Below are 13,198 nucleotides of genomic sequence, written 5' to 3'. Positions count from 1 at the left end.
AGTTTACGCAAAGGAAAAGAGTAATGATAATAAAGATTGACATGAAAGCTTTAAGCTCTTATGAATGTATAAAATCATGGCAGCCATAGCGAACTGACTCTTCGAAAAACACAAAATTGTCCTTCTTGAGTACTTTGGCGTACATTCATTAATTTCTTTTAAGGCGCGCGCCCAATTTTGCTTTACGAACAGCTTTCCTTGAATACTGCGCCGAGGAAAATTTGCGATGGGTGATTTCTGCAACTCGCATCGCAGCATTGTGGATCGCGTTGTTAAGATGTGTCATCGCAGAAATTCATGATCGCATTTATCGCAAATCACATTCATCGCAAATTGCAGCATTGCGGCATCGCAACATCGCTGCACGCAGATCGCGCTTAGTCATTCAATCATTGTGTGCTCCTTACGCGATGTTGCGATATGCGACGTCGCATATCAGTCGTCGAAGATTTCTTAAGATTTTTCATTTAAGAGCACTTCATAATGTATGCGATGCGATGAATTTCACGTCGCTTCTTCGCAGTTTATTATGCTCATAAGAAAATGTTATATTCTCTTCTCATGATGCGATACCGTTTTAAGGAGTTGAATACAAAAATTTTCATAAAATGTTTTTTTGGATTTTTTATTAAGGGTCCCCATTTGCTTGGTGTTACTGCTAATACCAAACAAAGAGGGGGGTTGTTGGTGGCCACAACAGTATGCAATATGTTCTTTATTTTTATCTTTCACTAGCTGCAAATTATTATTACTCATTTAATCCATTAATGCTTCTCTTCTGACAATACTAATTTTCACTAATCCAACTAATTTATTATGTCATTCACTATACTTGGATGTTGTAGTGTTAGTTTTTATGGTTGCAGGAGGGGTTAACATCTTGTGTAGGGAAACGTTTTGCAGACACAAGACAACTTTATTTCATACTTTGAATGTGGTTAGTGGGAAGAGTTGTGAAAAAGTAGCGAATTTTTTTATACAATACTATTCACGTAAGGTTGGAGACAATTTCAGCATTATTCATTCCATATCTCCTTATTTCATAGTGCATATTGTTTATACCTTGTTTTCTTCCTCAGAAGATATATCAATGTGGGGAGAAGGTGGTCAAATTCTCTCTGTTCAATTAGATACTTTCTTCAATAGTTGTAACTCAACAACAAGGGAGAAACACATTATGATGCCGGGCTAAGCTGAAAATACCCACAGTATGCATATAAAATGCATAATCTCATTCATCCCAAGAATTTCAATCTCCCTGCCTAGTCAAACCTTCATAATTTAAGGTTTAAGGGCCCTTAATAAAATCTCATGTGGAAATGTTTTAAAAGCTACTCAATAGTCTAAACCTTAATTAACCTATCCATTGGGACATTATACTCCACCTTTATTAAACTTTAATTAATATTTAATCCTTATTACTTAACAATCTGGTTGATTCTTAACATCTGCTCATTTAGCCATCCCATGGTTAAACTTTGGTTTAACCCAATTTAACCCAAAATACATTTATCTGCTTTATTTCTATTATAACCTTCGTATAAAAGAAATACACATCAAACACCCGTAAACTTACCTTTTCACCTTTCCTCGGCCTTTGCACATTTACCGATGCTTACCTTATTCAGGTTCACTCTGCACCATTGATTTCACTCCATAGGATCAACGACTGTTGTGTGATCTCCATCCATCCTCTGTAGCCCAAATAAATTTAAACTCGTGTTGATAAACTTTCAGGTCCACTCCTTCCCAAGCCTTATCAGCTTCAATCTCCACCATCAATCTTACCTTTAATCTGACCATTGATGTCTTGCCTGATCAATAGAGTTACTCGGTGATCCTACACCATAGATCATAACCCATTTTATCCGACGATCTACAACAATATGGCACGAAATCTTGTGCAATGTTTACCTGCCCTTGCAGAGCTGATAAGGATTATAAATCCTTAATCTATAAATGTTTGGGTCCATTATGAGATTAACGTCCAATCGCTTTATGTCTGGATATCCGTTGGATATATGAGGCCATTGAATCTATGGCTCATAGGACTTCAACTAGCACACAGGTTAAAAACAAGCCTAACCCATGCCATTGACTGTGAAGTAAGTGTTTGAAATTGAGATTGATGGCTAGGATTTAGTGTGGGTCTCCAACGTCGATCAAGAATTTCCACACTCTCCTATCCTCGCGATCTGTTTCTCCACAATTCTTCTTCTGCCATTCATATCCATCGATCTAAATGATCTGATGTTTTTCATTCTTTTCTTCCTACTTCACATTTAGACCATTTCTTAGTGTTCATGTGGTTCCGGGTTTCTTCCAGGGTTCTGGTCTTTAGTTGTTTTGCATCATAAATTCCTCCTGAGCTTAGCCCCTTGTATTATTATTCACTGCCATTCATGAATTTCACTTGGATCCTTTGAATGGATTCATCGATCAAACCCTGATCCTACATACTCCCCTTCTTCTCTGTGTTCTGCTCGAACCTCACCTACATACATATACTATGGAGAATTATACAAATTACATACAACTCACAACTCCATGCACACCAGAAACTCAGAATCGAGTTGATTGTATTAATAAATAGGTATTTACATAGTTTCTTCTCTCATTCCTAATTTCCAAATTCAATGGCCTCGGTTTCACAATATTCCCATAGGCTTACAGTCAACTTATTCACACTCTAACTCCCTAAATAACTTACTTGACTAACTAGCTAACCAACTAACTATCAAACCCCTGACTATGCCTATTAGGCTTACATTTACAAAAAATGATTCTATAACCAATTCCTAGTTTAGATCCATAAACTTCTCAACAAAACTATGAAATATCTTCCTTACCTCTAAGGATCCTCTCTATTCCTCAAAATCATGAACTATCTCCTAATCTATGATTTACAATTAATTCTCAAATCTCTCAATCTCCCAACTATCCTGATTCTCTTATGTTCTCCTACATTCAAGAACATTTACAAATATGCCTCACAATACTTAATTAATTTCCTATTCTAGCTTCTATCACTCAAAACCTTAATAATTACATTAATTCAACACTTAGGAAACCAACTTCCTTAAAGCACAATACCCTGCTATGTCTACTAAAATATAATGATATTTTTGAGCTAAATTCTCGTGCATCAGACTCCCAAGGTAGAAAATGTTCATGATCTATTGATCATGTGTCTTTGTATGTTGATAGGAAACCTCAAGGATCCCAAACTTTTGTTTATAGTTGTCTGAATGCTCTACACCTTTGATGTTTACTGTCTTCTATTTTATTTTCCTCTCCTTGTCAATCAGGTTCAAGTTTCGATTGATCATCCTTCCTGCTGCTATCAATCTTCTCCATATGGACTGTTTCATCATCAACTGCCATAATTCCTCAATCTTCGTTTCCAACACGTCCTTGCGTTGGTCCATACTCTGCCACTTACTGTTACCTCCTTCTCTTTTTTTTAGGTTATTGATGTTGTTCACTAACTATTCAAACCACTATTCTTCTCTTTCAGGTTGTCAAATTCTATTGCTTACTCTTTTGCATACGCTTACTTTTTCTTCATTTATTTTTGTTTCCTCCCTTTCATACTTACCCTATTTCATGATTATCTCTTTCTGTATTGAATCTTGATTGTACAACATTCTCTCTAGCAATTGAATATCTCTATTCCATGGATTAAATACTTCCACAAAATCTTCCTGTTTCATTTTTATTAGGTTTCTCATCTGTGCTAGATTTTCTCTAGCATCTGCAACTAAATGTGCAGTCACCAAACAATTATTAAAATAAAAATCATAAGGCTTTTGTGCCTTTTCTTCCTTTGGAAACCCATGAATACGCTACTTTGATTTCTCCTCCTCTATCATCACATCAGTATGCTAACTCATCTTCTCTAAAGAATTCTTTAAATAATTCTCTAAAGCACTCTCAAGACTATCAGTTAGTATCTCCTCCACACAATCTATTTTAATGATGTATTCTTTTCCTTGTCCACTGTAGTGAAATTCTTAATTCTCATTCAAGTCTGATTTTACAAATTAAACATTTACTTTTTGGTTTTCTAGCCTTTTCTCCAAAATACTTAACTCATGCCATAAATTTTCCATCTCACTTGGAATTTATTGTAAAATCTCTATACAATCCTCACTATTTTCTTCTTTCTCACAAGTATAACTTCTTGTTGACACTATTTATTCATTCTTGATTAGAATAAAATTTTTATCCTCCACCTCTGTGATAGTTTTAGATTTTTGTCCATCACTCTCCCTTTGGGAATTTAAGAAAATAAATTCCTCTTTGTCCTCTTCAATAGAAAATTCTTTATCATAATATATAACTGTCTCATCTCCACTGAAGATATTTCTTCCACCAAGCAAGGAATTTATGACCTCCTTCTCTAGTAATAACTCAACTTGATCTTCATTTCAAATACAGTCATCATCATACTTTGCTTGGAAAATTCCAACTTCATTCAAGACAGTTCCATAAGATGGTTTGTCTTCTGCAATACCTTCATTCACAAAAAACTTGTCAGTTGTAAAACCACAAGACCTGATGATCTCATTTGATGATTCAATCACCAAGTCCTCCTCTTGTTCCAAGTCCTTTACATCACATAGAAATATTTCAATGGTCTTCTCTTCCATCTGATCAAGTACTTCACTTGATTACTTGATATCCTTCTCTACTTCTTCTTTCAGAATAGAATTTAGATTCTGCCTTTCTTCTTCCTTTATGTTAATATTATCAAGTTGTCCTTCTTCGCATGTCTCACCTGTAAACATACACAAATTATCAGATTTAAAATCATGTGACCCTTTGGTCTCACTTGAAGTTTCAGTCTTAAAGTCTTCATCTTCACCTAGAACTTCACCCTGTTCTACTTCACAAATGGACACTTCCATTTCCAACTTAGCTTCTCTTAGTTTTCCCATCAGCCACTTTACTTGCTTCTATTGTAGCCTTCTCTGTAACTTATGCCATTTCACTAGCTACTTCTTCAAGACCCAACCTAGTCTTTAGCTTTCCTCAAGTATCATCATTAATACATTGAGTTGTTGTTTCATCTCAACAATCTCTTTGTCAATTTCCTCTTAACTCATTCTCTTTCCATTTTCCTTGGCATTCTCTTTCTTCACTTTTCTTCTGTTGTGGTCTTCCTCAGAACCTCGTCTATGACTATTAGTGGTCATCTTCTCCTTCTCTATCTTCATGAGCTCCTTACTTACTTACTATGAGCTACATTGAAACCTCTACAAAATAAATTTCTCCCTGATACCACCTACCTCACGAAGATTTCCTCTGTACTTGGTCTTTTGTCAAGCACTTGGTTCTCTATCTCTGGAACCTCTTTTGAGCACTTTTATTTGCTCCTTCGAGGCTTCAACTTATCTGCACCTTTCAAGAACATAATTGTCCTCTTTATCCAACCTCTGTTGGAATTCTTCAAGGTTCTACCACATTCTGCTTTCATTCAAAAACTCTTACCAACCTCTTTTATCCCTTAGAAATTCCACCCACATCCTCTATGGAATTGCCTTTGTGAGCTACAACAATATCTCTGCAGTAACAATTCTCCTTCTTGCTACATATGCCTCACTAAGCCTCTCTCCTCTGAGCTCAGTCTTTTAGCATTTCTCTTGTTCTTTCCTCTAGAACCAATTAAGCACTCCTTGCTCTAGGTTGCTGCAATCTTCTCACCTACTTATGTTGCTACATGTGTTTCAATATAAAGGCCACACACTCTCCAATCTTCAATTCAAATTAAAACAAAACATATCATCTCATGTTCAAGACCTCTGCATGATATTATTCTACCATTCACTTGCACTTTGAATGGATTTTCCTCTATTTCCTTGCATATGCAAGTTCTGATACACTTTATCCATGTTTGCCTACAATTTGTCATATTAGAATATGATTTCCTCTTGCCTGCATACACATCTTAACTCATAACTCTATTCTAAATTATTTTCAAAGAAATTTTCACATAGAATTTCTTTGTGTTGTTCCGATACCAAATGTTTCAACCACAATTCTGCTCTGATACCAAAATGGTGCTGGGCTAAGCTGACAATACCCAAAATATGCATATAAAATGCATAATGTCATTCATCCCGGGAATTTCAATCTCCCTGCCTAGTCAAACCTTCATAATTTAAGGTTTAAGGCCCCTTAATAAAATCTCATGCAAAAAATGTTTTAAAGACTATTCAATAGTCTAAACCTTAATTAACCTCCCCATCGGGGCTTTATACTCCACCTTCATTAAAATTTAATTAATCCTTAACTCTTATTACCTAACCCTCCGGTCAATTCTTAACATCCGCTCATTTAACCATCCCATGGTTAAACATTGGTTTAACCCGATTTAACCCAAAACACATTTATCCGCTTTATTTCTATTATACCCTTCGTATAATAGAAATACACTTAAAACACCTGCAAACTTACCTTTTCACCTTTCCTCAGCTTTTCCACATTTACCGATGCTTACCTTATTCAGGTTCACTCTCCACCATTGGTTTCACTCCATAGGATCAATGACTGTCGCGTGATCTCCATCCATCTTCTGTAAACCAAATAAATTTAAAATCATGTTGATAAAAATTCGGGTCCACTCTTTCCCAAGCCTTATCGGATTCAATCTCCACCATCAATCTTACCTTTAATCTGACAATTGATGTCTTCCCCAATCAATGGAGCTACTCTGTGATCTTGCATTGTAGATCAAAACACATTTGATCTGACAGTGCACAACAATATCGAACAGAATCTTGCGTGATGTTTACCCACCCTTGCGGGGCCGATAAGGATTATAAATCCTTAATCTATAAATGTTCGGGTCCATTCAAATATTAACATCTGATCACTTTATGACCCGATATCCATTAGATATATGAGTCCATCGAATCTATAGCTCACAGGACTTTAACTAGCACACAAGTTAAAAACAAGCCTAACCCCTGTCGTTGACTGTGACATAAGAGTTTGAAAGTGAGATCGATGGCTAGGATTTAGTGTGGGTCTCCAACACCGATCAAGAATTCTCACACTCTCCTATCCCTGCAATCTATTCCTAAGCCATTCTTCTTCCAAAATTCATATTCTTCGATTTAAATGATCTGACAGTTCTCATTCTTTTCTTCCTACTTCGCATTTAGGCCATTTGTTAGTGTTCCTATGGTTCTGGGTTTCTTCCAGGGTTCTAGTCTTTAGTTGTTTTGCATCACAACTTCCTCCTGAACTTAACTCCATGTATTCTTATTCACTTCCATTCTTGAATTTCACTTGGATTCTCTGATGGATTCATCGATCAAAACCTGATCCTACAGACTCCACTTCCTCTTTGTGTTCTGTTCGAACCTCACCTACATACATACACTACGCAAAATTACACTAATTACATAAAACTCATAACTCCATGCACACCATAAACTTAGAATCCAGTTGTTTGTATTAATAAACAGGTATTTACACAGTTTCTTTTCTAAGGCTTGATTTCCAATATCAATGGCCTATGTTTCATAATCTGCCCGTAGGCTTACAGTCAACTTCTTCACACTCTAACTTCCTAACTAACTAACTTGACTTGACTAACTAGCTAACCAGCTAATTATCTAACTCCTGACTATGCTTTTTAGGCTTACATTTATACAAAAGGATTCTATAACCAATTCCTGGATTAGATCCATAAAATTCTCAACAAAACCCTAAAATCTCCTCCTTACCTCTAAGGATCATCTCTAATCGATAAAAGCATGAACTAGATCCTAATCTAATATTTACAATTAATTCTCAAATCTCTCAATCTCTCAACTATCCTGATTCTCTCATGTTCTCCTACATTTGAGAACATTTACAATTATTCCTCACAATACTTAATTAAATCCCTTTTCTAGCTTCTATCACTCAAAACGTTAATAATTACATTAATTCGACACTTAGGAAACCAACTTCCTTAAAACACAAGACCCCCCTATGTCTACTAAAATAGAATGATATTATTGAGCTCAATTCTCATATATCACATTAGCATCAAAATAACCTTTTTAATTACAGATGATTATGAGCTTGGATCGTTATATGGAACAGAGGCCCTTCCAAATTCAATCCGTAGTAGTCTTCTACCTTCTATTCGAACTGTTGTTCAAGTTGAAACATCATTTTGAGTGGTAAGCATAATGTTTTATTGTACAATTTAAACGAAAAAATTTCAGAATCTAAATATTTACATATATTTCCATACATAGATATAGTGTTCTAAGGGTAGTTTTATTGTTTATTTGTTTGTCAAGACAATAAAAAAATCAAATACTTTCCTTCTTGTTGCATGTGCTAGTGCCATTATTTTTTGTATATTATTTAAAATTTATATGTGTGGTTTACATTCATGTTAGTAAGTGAAGTTTCTTCTTGTATTTTATTTATGTTATATTATATTGTGCAAATAATTTCATATTTGAGTTTCCTTGAGAATAATTCTCCTCCTCTTCCTTCCCATATTTCAATAGCTTGTGACATTGCAAGGCTTCTTGTGCAACAGAAGGACTTTGTAGCTTTATTTCTTTTAAGGGATAAAAATTCATACATGATATGCCCATCATCTTCATCTATTGGGTGGCACGCCTCTATGATAAATTTTACTCTCGAATCTTTGTCTGAATATATGATAGTTGGGACCTCTTGTCCACTAAATGATGAATATGTTTCTAGAATTGAATCATCTCTTGTAACTCTTGTGGTGCCTCAAAATGATAATCAAGACACAAAATGTTTCTGGTGTATTACAGTACACAAGATTGTTCATGAAGTTATTTTACCTTTTTCATCCTTATGTTCGAATGGGCAGATCAATGATAAGCGTAAGAATCCCCCTACTAAAAGAATGATAGAACCTTAGTACCAAATGTTGCTGGAAATATGGTTGTACCTTGGTTCAATTCAATGATAGGGAAACAATTTCCATTACTCTATGAGGAACAAGCTATGGGCTTTTCTCAGAGTTCAAACAACATTAATGCATTTCTAGGTAGAATCTCCACTTGTGCTAATTGTTTATGGGATGCAGGTTTTTGTAACTTCTTTGTGTATTGTTGTTGGGAAAAGTATCCAATACGAAATGACCCTATCCCACTCTAAGGGTGATAGTACCTCAGCAACAATCGAAGCAAAGCTATCTAAGATTTCTTCTTTATGAAAGTAAAGTAGGGGATAAAGAGATCCACTAACCGATGTCTTCCGCTAATGGTTGATCCAATCTTCTCTCCTTGCTGCTTGCTCCCAACTCCTTGCTCTTTCACTGGCCCAGCTACACCAAGATCCTATAAAATGGCAAGAGAGGGAAACTACAAGAAGCATACATTCATAATTGATTCAAGGATTAGAATAAATCAAATACACAAGTATAACAATACACCATTGAGACACATGCATATAGAAGAACCTCAAATGCTTTATTAATGGAAGAAGTAAAGTTCAGGAAGTGATACAACCATAAAAGACCCAATCCAACATCACCTCCCAGCAGAAAGAAATCTCCTCTTCACCTCCTTCAAAGCAAATCACCCAATAGTTCTAAACTCAAACCAACAGCACTTCCTTGTATTCACAAGATTCCAGCCTCCTTAGACCTCATGAGAGAGCTCTATATATAGGAGTTTTGGAGAAAGGATGAGTCAGCTTGAAGCTGGCATGAAGCTGACTAGTGTCCTCTCCCACTTCAGTTATTCTTCAGTTCTTGAGTCCACTTGGAGGCTCTTGCTTCCACTTGGATATCTAGACCCTCTTACTCATCACCAGTCGAATTCCCTGATCCAAGTGTCATTTTGGAAGCTTCCTGGGCATTGACACCTTGAGGAATGACTGTGCCACATGTCCCAACTCACCCAGCGCAGGTAGCCTTCTTTGCAGTTGACATTCAGCGTAGGTAGACAGTGGAGCAGTTGACATTCAGCGTAGATGCTCAATGGAGCAGTTGACATGATCCAGAATTAGCTTGTTTTTGAGTGTTTTCAGGTGGAGAACTGCTATTTAGTGTTGTGGTTTACAGACCTTGTTCCTCTAGGGGTAGGAACAACATGTTTAGGGACTTTGGATCCCTTAGATTATGGACATTTCATGCTTCATGCTGTAAGGCACAAAAATGTCTATAACAGTTGCCCCCTAAAGTATGAGGTCGTTTATCGGGTGAAATGCCTTATCAGGAGGATCCGAAGTTCATTCAATCGCTGAGAGGTGACCTGTAATAAAATACAATACAATACATTATTTTTCATTATGCTTTCATGATCTAGCTGAGGCGGGCATTCCCATGCTCAGCTTTATAAATTCATTTTGGTACATAGAGTAGACGATCTTCTGATGGTAGACTGATAATTCTCTGCTGAAATTATCATCCTTTGAGTAGGATGATCATTTGCTGCAATGATGTACATGTCAAATGTCTTTATATTTCCTGAATATATATCGCAGCCCGGATGGATGAAACTAGATCCAGGGTCTTCAAACTCGTTCGATCTCCACTCTAAGTACAAGTCGATCCATGTGAGAATTGCGCTGAAGTCGAACATGGAAAGACATCGCTTGATTACCGGTCAATGATGTAAACCGTTAACAAGTGCGAGAGGAATCACCGATAATGATAATGACCCTCAAGGTACTACAGTACAATTCACGTGGTGTGAAAAAGGACTTGGCGTCGAACACCACGCAAAATATTCTGGTCGAAGGTCATTGATGTATACCTGTCACCGGAAGTGAGAAACTTGCCATTGAGGCATGCAAGCTTCAAAGTACCGAGGGGGTTGTTCCTAGATCAACTTCTTGGATAATGAGCCGAAGTCGACAAGAAGCGATCCGTCAAAGGAGGGCCTTAATGAATCCCACATCAGTGACATGGAACAGAGCTAATGATTTTAGTGGAGGTGAAAACAATCTGTGACATATGATTCAGGGTGGCGGTCATGGATGGATGAAGGATACTGTATGGCAGTGGATGGGACATGGTTGACTCTTTCTGAACAACATCTCTTGAACATATAACGACACTGATGTGATGGATTGGTAGCATTACACCTGTTGGATACCTATACCAATAGGTTTCATATTTCATGATTGGCAAGGGAAAAGCCCAAATATGCTCTGCTTTGACTTCACAAAGATCCCATATTTCCTATAAGAGACAAGGTGTGTAAAGTGCTTCTCCTTGGTTCAAATTTGATGGCCTTGTTTCAATTTTGATGGATGATCCAACAGTCTAAACTAGGTCATGCCATGCTTTCAATTTTTCAGTTGTAGAATAGAGAAAGAAGTCTGTCCAAACTGCTTAATCTTGGCAGACAAATAGCATAGGTAGAGAAAATAAGGCTCCCAAATGCTTAATCTGGGACCTTGGAAGCAATAAGGATAGAAGTAGATAGAAAAATAAAAGAAAATCCAAAGAAAAGAAAAGGCAAGTAAGGGTTTGCAAGCTTAAATGCACCCTCCAAGAAGAAACAAAAAATGCTAGGCTAAGTAGCTGGGTAGGTAGAAGCAGTGGCAGAAATGGCCTTCAATTTAAATTCCAATCATGATAATCCAAAAAAGAAAGGAAAGCTATGGAGCATGTCTAATTTCCCTTTTATCCCTCTTCCATGTCATTTACTAATATCCCCTTTCAGTGGGCATTCCAAGGAACTATTTGTGGTTTTATGATTGAAATCAAATCTTTTGGAAGCCACATTTCTTGTCTAAAAATCTTTTCATTTTGATCTACTCTTAAAACCAAGTTTGTTTCAAATGAACTTAATGGTTTCCCCTTCATTCACTTCCATTATCCATGCTAACACTAACCCTATTATATAAATCCCTTATATCACCTTTTTCCCTAATATTACTAACACCATGGTGTATAAACCCCAACTCTTATATAAATACCCTCCACTTGGTATTATAGCCAATAAGTTACATATCAGGGATCAAATGACACCTGGTCATCTTGATAAACCTAAGCTAAATCTGCCTTCTCCTTTGCAAGTTCATTTCCTCACTTTTTGACCCCCCATTTGTACATGAAACCCCCTAAGAGCCTAGTTTCTACCCTCACCTGCTTCAAAAGGGCTAAAAACATCAAAAAACCAACATTTTTCTCTTATCCTAAGTCTAAAGGGTGGGTCTATTTCCAACAAAAATCATGAAAACCCACTGTTCCAAAGCTTCCGCCAGTGCACAGATCCCCAGGGCAATATTGAAATAGGCCTCTGCCTTTCCCCGTACTTGGTTATCGCTTCACCTTCCCGACGACCGTCCGATCGAGCAACTCCAGATCCGACGGCCCTTATCACATCGGAACCCTTCCGACGCCCGATCATTAACTATACTATCCTCCTGTCATGTCAAGCTCCCAATAACCGTTAGATCTTGCTCCTCCAGATCCGATGGCCACTACAGCATCGGAGCCGATCCGCTGCCCGAAAGATATCGTCCGATGGCCGTATTTTGGCTACGTCATGCGGCAGCCACGCGTCTCCTCCACGGCCCATCGGAGGTACCACTGACGCATACCGCCACCGTACCGTAGGCGGTGCGATATGAAACCACCTCGGTTTCCGGTTTTATTATTCCCGCTTGTATTACCTCACCACCACGTCACTGCTCCGTCACCCCACGTCACCCCAGGTACGCCGTCGCATCATTTCTCCGCTCAAACCACTGGTCCACCTGTCCTGCCATCTCACTGTCCCCGTGGACCAACCAGAGGCCGCCACCTGGCCGGATGACGTCCTGCTGACGTCATCCGACCCTGACCCCACCTGTGACGTCATGCTGACGTCAGCGCGAAAACGCGCCAAAATCACCAAAAGATATATTTATGCCAAAAAATCGTGTTTTTTGGCTATTTTTGGGCGCAAGCTTTGTTGTTTGTTCTGCATGTAATTTCACGTTCAAACCTGCACCATCTGTGGAAACGACTTCCGGACCGCTAGAACGTCCATCCCTCAAAGTGCTAGCAAGTTCTAACCGATCAGATTCTATAGGTACTTCTCATTTGCACTTTAAAACTCCATTTTCACTGAATTTCGGGTATAACCAGTAACAGACCTCCAAACTCAAAATTCACCATTAAAAGACCACTGAACTAGCCTTCAGACCAAACCAGAGCTGCCGCTACACGTTTATAGGGCCACATTGGGCAAGTTGAACGTAAACTTAT

The sequence above is a fragment of the Pinus tabuliformis genome, chromosome 9, assembly GCF_031772625.1.
Source record: "Pinus tabuliformis cultivar Carrire ecotype Pingquan chromosome 9, CPIR1, whole genome shotgun sequence".
Taxonomy (NCBI): domain Eukaryota; kingdom Viridiplantae; phylum Streptophyta; class Pinopsida; order Pinales; family Pinaceae; genus Pinus; species Pinus tabuliformis.
This window is presented reverse-complemented; position numbering follows the sequence as displayed.